The sequence below is a fragment of the Bufo bufo genome, chromosome 6 (genome assembly GCF_905171765.1).
Source record: "Bufo bufo chromosome 6, aBufBuf1.1, whole genome shotgun sequence".
Lineage (NCBI taxonomy): Eukaryota > Metazoa > Chordata > Amphibia > Anura > Bufonidae > Bufo > Bufo bufo.
In genome coordinates, this window is record NC_053394.1 from 303,005,487 (window position 1) to 303,017,686 (window position 12,200).

The following is a 12,200-nucleotide window of genomic DNA, read 5'->3' on the forward strand; positions in this document are numbered from 1 at the left end:
CAAAACGCAGATGTGAAAGTAGCCTTATATGTACATATCTAATATCTATCTATCACATATCTGTCTATCTATCTATCGCATAGCTACCTGTCTCATATCTATCTACCTTCCGATGTAACCAAGCTAAATGTGATCGTTAACGCGTGTAGTAAAGAATGGCAAGAAAAAGAAAACAAACTTTTCAATAGATTTCAATGGCTTTTGTCACGAGATAACCAAGATAACACTGCGCCATGTGATATCAGAGTCAATTGTAGCTTGGCTACATCTGTATGTATCACACATCTGTGTTTTTATCTATCACTCTATCTCATATGTATCTGATCTATCTATTTCATATCTATGTCTATATCTATCACTCTATCTCATATGTATCTGATCTATCTATTTCATATCTATCTCTATATCTATCTATCACTCTATCTCATATGTATCTGATCTATCTATTTCATATCTATCTATCTAAGCATTTTTATCTCATATCTATCACAGTGAATCCATTGGTAGAAACAACATACGATACTTGGTTGACCAATCGATAAACATACAACGTTCTACAAATGGTGTGCACACTAGATATTACTAAAGGTACAATAAACACAAACAAATATTTAATGTCTACAATTTGTGAAATGCTTCTGGTGCTTTTCTTATTACATATTTTTGATCCAGCCTCTTGAACCCTCTCCACAGGTTCCATGCAGCAGTGACGTCACAGCTCACCATATAGAAGGATATCTCCACTGTGTCTACTGTACACGTCTACCTCTATATGTATGGAGGAGGAGAGACTCAAGCACTCCTACCCGCTGCTCTCGGGGGGGTGATTTGGATTACATATACATTGTCGATATTGTCGGTCTGATATTTTGTTCAGTTTTCACTGACTTCGAAAAGACGTCTGGGGAACATATTTTGTTGAGAAAGTGTGTGGTGTTAGTGGGGGGGTTCTTCCTTCAAGGTGTCAGGCTTGGGGGAGATTGGGGGAGATTGTAGGGAGGGAGGCAGGGCCAGCAGGCTGTCTCTAGGTTACACGGAACGCAATGAGGATTCAGCATCTGTTCCTCTCACTCTGTCTGCATCACAATGCCAGAAAAATACTAATTGCGCACAGCAAGTGCAGGCCGAACTACATTGTGGGAAAGCAGAGCCCGGAAGTGTCAGTTCCCCCCCCATCCCCACTGCCAAGTGTCTAGAAACCTACATATCATGTGGAGTCCAGTGCTGCAGAGCACCGTGTGGTAGTATGTAGCAGAGCAGTCACGTGCGGAGCAATGCTAAGCAGCAGAAAACATCTAAACCATAACAAAGGGGTTCTTTATGTCTGGAAGACAAAGAACAACATCCCATACAGAGGCGGCAAAGCTTCTGCTTTATGTATTCGCATGGTCATATCATGGCTCTGTATGCAAGTCCTATTTATTAAGCTCCAACCATATCCCCTAATGGTAACATGTCCCATTTTATTTGGTGCTGAATTCACAGTGTCCACATTACAAATGACAAACTCAGCACTGCTATGTTGTATTACTATGTTAGGCAAAGTGTATCTTGCAAGAAAGGAATATAAAAAGGACTAATTGCTGGAATTATAACTAAGACTGGCACCGGGTGTCTGAGTTCTCTGGAAACACCAAGCTAGATACCTCTGTGTCTGATACATATGAACCAGCTGTTGTCCTGGCATTGCCCAACTACTACTGCTTCCTAAATCCTCACCCACTGTCTGGCACATCCCAACCCACAGGTCACCTGCATACCTCAATCATTCACCCTGCCCAAACAGTGCCTCCATTGCCAAGGAGGAGTTAAACACTAAATATTCATGACTGCCCTACATACACCAAATCACACCTGACCCCAGGAAGAGAGGAGGGTTCCTTCTGCTCAATCCCCCCCCCCCCCTCCTCTTCACAGGCAGCTGCCCTTCTGCCAGCTTATGGTGCCAGTGGGATCTTCTGCCTGCAATCTTCCCCCAGCGGGCCCTGCAGCTTCTGCCACCAGAAGGCAGAGAGAGGCAATGATGCAAAAGGAGAGGGCACCAGACCAGCTGTGCTACTGTACGTACATGTCAGCACTCACTACCCATTTATACAGTATTTGCTGCTTTCTTAATGTATGTATCGATCCTATTTAGGATCAAGGCAATAATCATTGAATTTGTGTGCACATGGCACTCTATAAGGGCTTTGTCTGCATTACTGAGAGGAACCTGCTATAGACAAGATGTCCTCTCTAAAGAGTTGCAGAATACATAGATGGAAGTAGAAAGATTGAATGCTGATGTCTGGACATTACTTGGACCATAGTAGGTTCTTCCTTTGCAAAGTTAGGACTTTTCTTTTTTTAGCTCTGGGTCCTTGGGAACGCAGCAGAGTCAGTGGAGATATATGGAGGGTCTCAAGGCAGCAACGTGTGGAGGTTGGCACACAGAGCTGCGGGACACTGTGCCCTTCCAGGACACCAACTATCTACTGAATGTCCCTCTCGCACTGGCAAACAGTGAAAGTGCCATGTGATTGATGACAGAGATTGTATTTAAGCGCACCCAGTGGTCCAATCCTCGTACCTCTCCCAATTCCTCCCTAGCCCCTATTCAGGGAAAAAATTGGTCTCATGTTGGTCTCTAGAGCCCCATTAATTAAAAATACATCCAATTAAAAGGCAGGTGAAAACGTGCCACCCCCTCCCTTTTCCTGGCTCAGCTGTGCTTCAAAAAAAAAAAAAAAAGAGACGAAGAGAGATGTGTGTGCCAGAGAGGGTTTGTGCCAATCTGCCCTAGTGCCCACGCCCCACGGCTGCAGTCTGGAATTATTACATCTCATCAGCTGCGTCCTGCCATTAGAATGATATCTAACCTAAACCCCATACCAAGAACCTAATCTATGCCAAGGGGGCATAGACTGGCTATCAAAGAAACAGCATGGCAGCAAGGAATGATGAGGATACCATGTTGTCTACAGTGACAGAAGAAACCTACAGTCCTAATGTGCATATCATCACAGATAAGTTGTATTGTCTTCTGTCTTATGCAATGTGTCCCCTGAACATAGAAGCATAGCTAGGGGTTCCACAAGAGGAGAGGGTCCAATAGCAGATAATAAAATGGTGACCTTCTGGTGCTAACCCAACCAACACAGCACATAAGGTTGGGCAGGCCCACCACAGTTTGGCACCAATCACTTGTCAGTAGGGAATATTTCTCATGGTTCTTACTGTGACGTCACACAGCGCTCCGTGCGAGCGCGAGCGCGCTGACTTTTTAAACTGAGCAGTGCCGCCGGCCGAGGCAGGCTCAGTACATTAATAGTAATAGGGTCCAAGCCTCCCAAATCCCCTTCACTTTGGATGTAAGAGCAAGAAAGAAGAAGACACAGGACACATAGGTGAACAGACAAGAGCTCAGAAACAGGTAATTACCAATCTGAAGTTGTAGAGCCATGGTACACTGTGTTTTTGGGCACTGACTACCAGGGAAGGTGGACAGGGAGTGCATTTCGCAGTACCTGAATATAGAATATATTTCTTATAGGTTGACTCCCAAATAACCTATTAGACCTTATTGATAGGTCCTTCGTGTGCAATGGTATCAACAAATAATATGCAATTAAACGTGGATCTGGACTTGTTCTGCATAGATGAAGGGTGAGTCCTCAGAAAGGTCCTTGTGTGGCACTAAGAAACCCAAGTTCAGCACTTACAATGCTCATAAGTAAAGTGTGTCAGGGCCACCTTGAGCTGGGTCTACTCTCTCTGCCATAATATCAACTTATTTTATAGCATGTTGATATGTGGATTACATACATAAAATCTTACTTGTAATCAGTCAAATGCTAAAACTGACACAAAGTTTATTAATTCTTGATGCATTTTTAAATTATTTTCTTTTACTCCCCTCTATAAGCCAGCGTGGAGGACCTCTAAAAGCTCCTCTCTGGTAGACCTATTATATATCATACTATGTCTTTATGGACCATGTTTTATGCCACGTGGCACAGTTATGCTGGAACAGAAACGGGCCTTCCAACTGTTCCCACAAAGTTGGAAGCATACAGTTGTCCAAAAAACTCTTGGGATGCTGAAACATTAAGGGGGTCCATTTATTAAGACTGGCGTTTTAGATTCTGGTCTTATTAATCCCATGCGCTGGCGGTGGATCCACCGAAGTTATGAAGAGGCTCTAGCCTCTATAAAACTTTGGCGCATCCACCGCTGATCTGGCTTCCTTGCTGGCTTAAATTTAAACCATTTTCTTTGCCTTAAACAGGCGTAGAAAATGATAAATGAGATGGGCCTGCTGGTCCGTCATCTTCCCTGCCCACGCCCCCTTTTTAGACCTGGCATGAGTAGGGAAAAGTCTGCTTACACTGGAACCAAGGGGTCTAGGTCGACCCCAGAAAAAAAAAACTCCATAGCATTATCTGCTCCAGTGCACAGAGCAAGGTCCATAAAGACATGGTCGGGTGAGTTTGGAGCGGAAGAACTTGACTGGCCACACAGACCCTGACTAGTGTTGATCGAGCATGCTGGGCCGAACACCAGTTCGGCTTGAGCATCTCGATGCTCGGCACATGGCGGTATTCGGCCGAAGACAGCATGTGCTCGAGCGCAATGCTCGAGTCTCCTCCCGCATGTTTGTTGGCTGCTACGCAGCCAATAAACGCGCAGGTAAGTACTGCCCTTCACTGTAATGTCGTAGCCATGTTAGTTACTGGCATTACAGTGATTGGATGGCCGGAATGCTATATAGCACCCAATGACACGTGTTCGGCTCAGTGTTAGGGCTTGTTCAAACGAACGTGTGAAGACCGTTGCCGTATTGCGGACTGCATTTGCGGATCCGCAATACACAGGCACCGTTCCATGGCCATTCCGCATCACGGATGCGGACCGATTCATTTCAATGGGTCCGCAAAATCCGGAGATGTGGAACGGAACAGAACACTACGGAGTGCTTTCTGGGGTTCTGTTTCGTGCTTTCGCACCGCAAAAAGATAGAACTTGCTCTATCTTTTTGCAGAACGGAAGGATAGTGGACCCATTCAAGTGAATGGGTTTGCGATCCCCATGCGCCTGCCCCACGGACGGTGCCCGTGCATTGCGGACCTCAATTTGCGGTCCACAGCACGGGCTTCACACGTTCGTGTGAACAAGCCCTTAGTCAGGGAGAGCTGTGCTGAAGAAGGGAAAGATAGTGTAGGGAGTGAAATGTTCTTTTTTTCAGATGAAAAACTTGTCAGAGACCCAAAAGTCCTTTTAACCACTTCAGCCCCCAGTGCTTAAACACCCTGAAAGACCAGGCCACTTTTTACACTTCTGACCTACACTACTTTCACCGTTTATTGCTCGGTCATGCAACTTACCACCCAAATGAATTTTACCTCCTTTTCTTCTCACTAATAGAGCTTTCATTTGGTGGTATTTCATTGCTGCTGACATTTTTACTTTTTTTGTTATTAATCGAAATTTAACGATTTTTTTGCAAAAAAATGACATTTTTCACTTTCAGTTGTAAAATTTTGCAAAAAAAACGAGATCCATATAGAAATTTTGCTCTAAATTTATAGTTCTACATGTCTTTGATAAAAAAAAAAATGTTTGGGTAAAAAAAAAATGGTTTGGGTAAAAGTTATAGCGTTTACAAACTATGGTACAAAAATGTGAATTTCCGCTTTTTGAAGCAGCTCTGACTTTCTGAGCACCTGTCATGTTTCCTGAGGTTCTACAATGCCCAGACAGTACAAACACCCCACAAATGACCCCATTTCGGAAAGTACACACCCTAAGGTATTCGCTGATGGGCATAGTGAGTTCATAGAACTTTTTATTTTTTGTCACAAGTTAGCGGAAAATGATGATTTTTTTTTTTTTTTTTTTTTCTTACAAAGTCTCATATTCCACTAACTTGTGACAAAAAATAAAAACTTTTATGAACTCACTATGCCCATCACGAAATACCTTGGGGTCTCTTCTTTCCAAAATGGGGTCACTTGTGGGGTAGTTATACTGCCCTGGCATTCTAGGGGCCCAAATGTGTGGTAAGGAGTTTGAAATCAAATTCTGTAAAAAATGACCTGTGAAATCCGAAAGGTGCTCTTTGGAATATGGGCCCCTTTGCCCACCTAGGCTGCAAAAAAGTGTCACACATTTGGTATCTCTGTATTCAGGAGAAGTTGAGGAATGTGTTTTGGGGTGTCTTTTTACATATACCCATGCTGGGTGAGATAAATATCTTGGTCAAATGCCAACTTTGTATAAAAAAATGGTAAAAGTTGTCTTTTGCCAAGATATTTCTCTCACCCAGCATGGGTATATGTAAAATGACACCCCAAAACACATTCCCCACCTTCTCCTGAGTACGGCAATACCAGATGTGTGACACTTTTTTGCAGCCTAGGTGGGCAAAGGGGCCCATATTCCAAAGAGCACCTTTCGGATTTCACAGGTCATTTTTTACAGAATTTGATTTCAAACTCCTTACCACACATTTGGGCCCCTAGAATGCCAGGGCAGTATAACTACCCCACAAGTGACCCCATTTTGGAAAGAAGACACCCCAAGGTATTCCGTGAGGGGCATGGCAAGTTCCTAGAATTTTTTATTTTTTGTCACAAGTTAGTGGAAAATGATGATTTTTTTTTTTTGATTTTTTTTTTCATACAAAGTCTCATATTCCACTAACTTGTGACAAAAAATAAAAACTTCCATGAACTCACTATGCCCATCAGCGAATACCTTGGGGTCTCTTCTTTCCAAAATGGGGTCACTTGTGGGGTAGTTATACTGCCCTGGCATTCTAGGGGCCAGAATGTGTGGTAAGGAGTTTGAAATCAAATTCTGTAAAAAATGACCTGTGAAATCCGAAAGGTGCTCTTTGGAATATGGGCCCCTTTGCCCACCTAGGCTGCAAAAAAGTGTCACACATCTGGTATCTCCGTACTCAGGAGAAGGTGGGGAATGTGTTTTGGGGTGTCATTTTACATATACCCATGCTGGGTGAGAGAAATATCTTGGTCAAATGCCAACTTTGTATAAAAAAAAATGGGAAAAGTTGTCTTTTGCCAAGATATTTCTCTCACCCAGCAGGGGTATATGTAAAATGACACCCCAAAACACATTCCCCACCTTCTCCTGAGTACGGAGATACCAGATGTGTGACACTTTTTTGCAGCCTAGGTGGGCAAAGGGGCCCATATTCCAAAGAGCACCTTTCGGATTTCACAGGTCATTTTTTACAGAATTTGATTTCAAACTCCTTACCACACATTTGGGCCCCTAGAATGCCAGGGCAGTATAACTACCCCACAAGTGACCCCATTTTGGAAAGAAGAGACCCCAAGGTATTCGCTGATGGGCATAGTGAGTTCATGGAAGTTTTTATTTTTTGTCACAAGTTAGTGGAATATGAGACTTTGTATGAAAAAAAAAAAAAAAAAAAAAAATCAGCATTTTCCACTAACTTGTGACAAAAAATAAAAAATTCTAGGAACTCGCCATGCCCCTCACGGAATACCTTGGGGTGTCTTCTTTCCAAAATGGGGTCACTTGTGGGGTAGTTATACTGCCCTGGCATTTTCCAGGGGCCCTAATGTGTGGTAAGTAGGTAAATGACCTGTGAAATCCTAAAGGTGCTCTTTGGAATATGGGCCCCTTTGCCCACCTAGGCTGCAAAAAAGTGTCACACATGTGGTATCGCCGTATTCAGGAGAAGTTGGGGAATGTGTTTTGGGGTGTCATTTTACATATACCCTTGCTGGGTGAGAGAAATATCTTGGCAAAAGACAACTTTTCCCATTTTTTTATACAAAGTTGGCATTTGACCAAGATATTTCTCTCACCCAGCATGGGTATATGTAAAATGACACCCCAAAACACATTCCCCAACTTCTCCTGAGTACGGCGATACCAGATGTGTGACACTTTTTTGCAGCCTAGATGCGCAAAGGTGCCCAAATTCCTTTTAGGAGGGCATTTTTAGACATTTGGATACCAGACTTCTTCTCACGCTTTGGGGCCCCTAGAATGCCAGGGCAGTATAAATACCCCACATGTGACCCCATTTTGGAAAGAAGACACCCCAAGGTATTCAATGAGGGGCATGGCGAGTTCATAGAAATTTTTTTTTTTTTGGCACAAGTTAGCGGAAATTGATATTTTTTATTTTTTTCTCACAAAGTCTCCCGTTCCGCTAACTTGGGACAAAAATTTCAATCTTTCATGGACTCAATATGCCCCTCACGGAATACCTGGGGGTGTCTTCTTTCCGAAATGGGGTCACATGTGGGGTATTTATACTGCCCTGGCATTCTAGGGGCCCTAAAGCGTGAGAAGAAGTCTGGAATATAAATGTCTAAAAAATTTTACGCATTTGGTTTCCGTGAGGGGTATGGTGAGTTCATGTGAGATTTAATTTTTTGACACAAGTTAGTGGAATACGAGACTTTGTAAGAAAAAAAAAAAATAATTCCGCTAACTTGGGCCAAAAAAATGTCTGAATGGAGCCTTACAGGGGGGTGATCAATGACAGGGGGGTGATCAATGACAGGGGGGTGATCAATGACAGGGGGGGGTGATCAATGACAGGGGGGTGATCAGGGAGTCTATATGGGGTGATAACCACAGTCATTGATCACGCCCCTGTAAGGCTTCATTCAGACGTCCGGATGCGTTTTGCGGATCCGATCCATCTATCAGTGGATCCGTAAAAATCATGCGGACGTCTGAATGGAGCTTTACAGGGGGGTAATCAATGACAGGGGGGTAATCAATGACAGGGGGGTAATCAATGACAGGGGGGTGATCAGGGAGTCTATATGGGGTGATCACCACAGTCATTGATCATGCCCCTGTAAGGCTTCATTCAGACGTCCGGATGCGTTTTGCGGATCGGATCCATCTATCAGTGCATCCGTAAAAATCATGCGGACATCTGAATGGAGCTTTACAGGGGGGTAATCAATGACAGGGGGGGTGATCACCACAGTCATTGATCATGCCCCTGTAAGGCTTCATTCAGACGTCCGGATGCGTTTTGCGGATCGGATCCATCTATCAGTGCATCCGTAAAAATCATACGGACATCTGAATGGAGCTTTACAGGGGGGTGATCAGGGAGTCTATATGGGGTGATCACCACAGTCATTGATCATGCCCCTGTAAGGCTTCATTCAGACGTCCGGATGCGTTTTGCGGATCGGATCCATCTATCAGTGCATCCGTAAAAATCATGCGGACATCTGAATGGAGCTTTACAGGGGGGTGATCAGGGAGTCTATATGGGGTGATCACCACAGTCATTGATCATGCCCCTGTAAGGCTTCATTCAGACGTCCGGATGCGTTTTGCGGATCCGATCCATCTATCAGTGGATCCGTAAAAATCATGCGGACGTCTGAATGGAGCTTTACAGGGGGTTGATCAATGACAGGGGGGTAATCAATGACAGGGGGGTGATCAGGGAGTCTATATGGGGTGATAACCACAGTCATTGATCATGCCCCTGTAAGGCTTCATTCAGACGTCCGGATGCGTTTTGCGGATCCGATCCATCTATCAGTGGATCCGTAAAAATCATGCGGACATCTGAATGGAGCTTTACAGGGGGTTGATCAATGACAGGGGGGTAATCAATGACAAGGGGGTGATCAGGGAGTCTATATGGGGTGATCAGGGGTGATCAGGGGCTAATAAGGGGTTAATAAGTGACGGGGGGGGGTGTAGTGTAGTGTAGTGGTGCTTGGTGCTACTTTACTGAGCTACCTGTGTCCTCTGGTGGTCGATCCAAACAAAGGGGACCACCAGAGGACCAGGTAGCAGGTATATTAGACGCTGTTATCAAAACAGCGTCTAATATACCTGTTAGGGGTTAAAAAAAACACATCTCCAGCCTGCCAGCGAACGATCGCCGCTGGCAGGCTGGAGATCAACTCTCTTACCTTCCGTTCCTGTGAGCGCGCGCGCCTGTGTGCGCGCGTTCACAGGAAATCTCGGCCATCGCGAGATGACGCATATATGCGTGACTCTGCGCAGGGCTGCCACCTCCGGAACGCGATCCTGCGTTAGGCGGTCCGGAGGTGGTTAAGGACTATTGTGGTGTGTAGCAGCAGCAATATATATTTTTTGCGCAACCTGCGCTAAATTGCTAAAACTTTACAGACCCAAAAGTCTAAATAGCGTGCAATAGTTAGGCCGCTGCAGACAGCAACATTATCTGCGCTACATCTCCTGTGTAACGTGTGCACATCCCAAAAATATCAGTGACATCCAGTGTACTTTTTCCGTAGACAGGGACATTACCTGTATGACATTATTGTGTAACGTTTCCACATCCAAAATACAAGTGACATTACCTGTAATTTTATATTAGCCGCTGCTGACATCAGCGACATTATCTGCTGGATTTCTCCTGTGTAGCGTGTGCACATCCAAAAAATATCAGACATCCAGTGTACTTTTTCCGTAGACGGTGTCCACTGCGGACAGTGACATTAGCTGCGCTACATCTCCTATGTTACACGTTACATGTGCACATCTAAAAAATATCAGTGACATCCAGTGTACTTTTTCCGTAGATGGTGTCCGCTGGTGACAGTGACATTACCTGGGGTACATCTCCTGTGTAACGTTTCCACATCCCAAATACCTTTTTTTATTTTTTTTGCGCATACACTTACAAATCCTACGCTACTGTACGTATGACAAACTTTCAAGCATATATAACATTTAATATGAAGAAGGCGAGCAGTAAGGGACAGGGAAGTGTCCGTGCTGCTTATAGTGCACGCAGAGGGCGTGGCCCTGGGCGCATTGAAACTGTGCCTGCTGCCAGAGCACAAGAAAAACAATCATCCACGATACCTAGCTTCATGTCCCAGTTTGCAGGGTGGCGCAGGACAATGCTCTCGAAGTCAGACCAGTGCAACCAGGTGGTCGGTTGGATTGCAGCAGATAATGCTTCCAGTCGGTTAAGCACCACCCTGTCTTCCACCAAGTCCAGTCTCAGTAGCCAAGAGTCAGGTCAACACAATCCTCACCCTGATCCTCCTTCCTCACACCATGGAGAGTCTTGCCAAACAAGTGATCCCACACTCGGATATTCCGAGGAGCTCTTTTCAGCGCCATTTCCTTCATTTGGGCCTCTCGAAAGGCCCGCTTAAAGAGGGACATGAGATCTTATGCCCTGATTCCCAAACTCTTGAGCATCCAGTCACAACAACATGACAGTGGGGAACGGCAACTAGTGTTTCACGAGGTGGATGATGATGATGAGGAGACACAGTTGCCAATAAGTCAACGGCAATTAGTGTCTCAAGAGGTTGATGATGATGATGAGACACAGTTGTCAATGCCTGAGGTTGTTGTTAGGTCAACAAGTCAGGAGGATGAGCAGAGTGAGGAGGTGGAAGAGGAGGTGGTGGACGATGAAGCAAGTGACCCAACCTGGGAAGGTGGCAAGCTGAGCGAGGACAGCAGTACAGAAGGGGAGGGATCCGCAGCACCGCAACAGGCTGGAAGAAGAAGCAGTGGGGTGGCAAAAGGGAGAAGGCGGGCCACACCAAACATGCCCGCAACTGTTCCCCGGAGCACACTCTTGCGGAAATCTCCCTTGCCAAGGGGTAGGTGTTTCACAGTCTGGCGCTTTTTTAAAGAAAGTGCGGACGACAAAAGAATTGTAATTTTCAACCTGTGCCATACAAAAATGAGCAGGGGTGTGAACACTAGCAACCTCACCACCACCAGCATGATCTGCCACATGGCATCAAAGCACCGTGATAGGTTAGCCGAACGCCTGAGTCCACAATCTGTGTCTGCTGGTCACACCACTGCCTCCTCTTCCCCTGTGTTACGTGCTGGCCAATCCCCTGTCGAAGACGCAGGCCCTGATGCCTCCCGCCCTGCACCTGGACCTTCACAAGCACCATCAGCGACCACATTCACTTCCGTGTCCCAGCGCAGCGTACAAATGTCCTTACCCCAGACATTTGAACGCAAGCGCAAATACCCAGCCATCCACCCACAGGCCATAGCACTAAAAATGCCCAACTTTCCAAATTACTGGCCCTGGAAATGTTGCCATTTAGGCTTGTGGACACTGAGGCCTGATATCGGCGCCCGTCCTTCGTTACGCAGTCGGCAGCCACCACTATTTTTCACGGTGTGCCGTGCCCCCCTTACACCAGCATGTGTTCCGTAACATCACC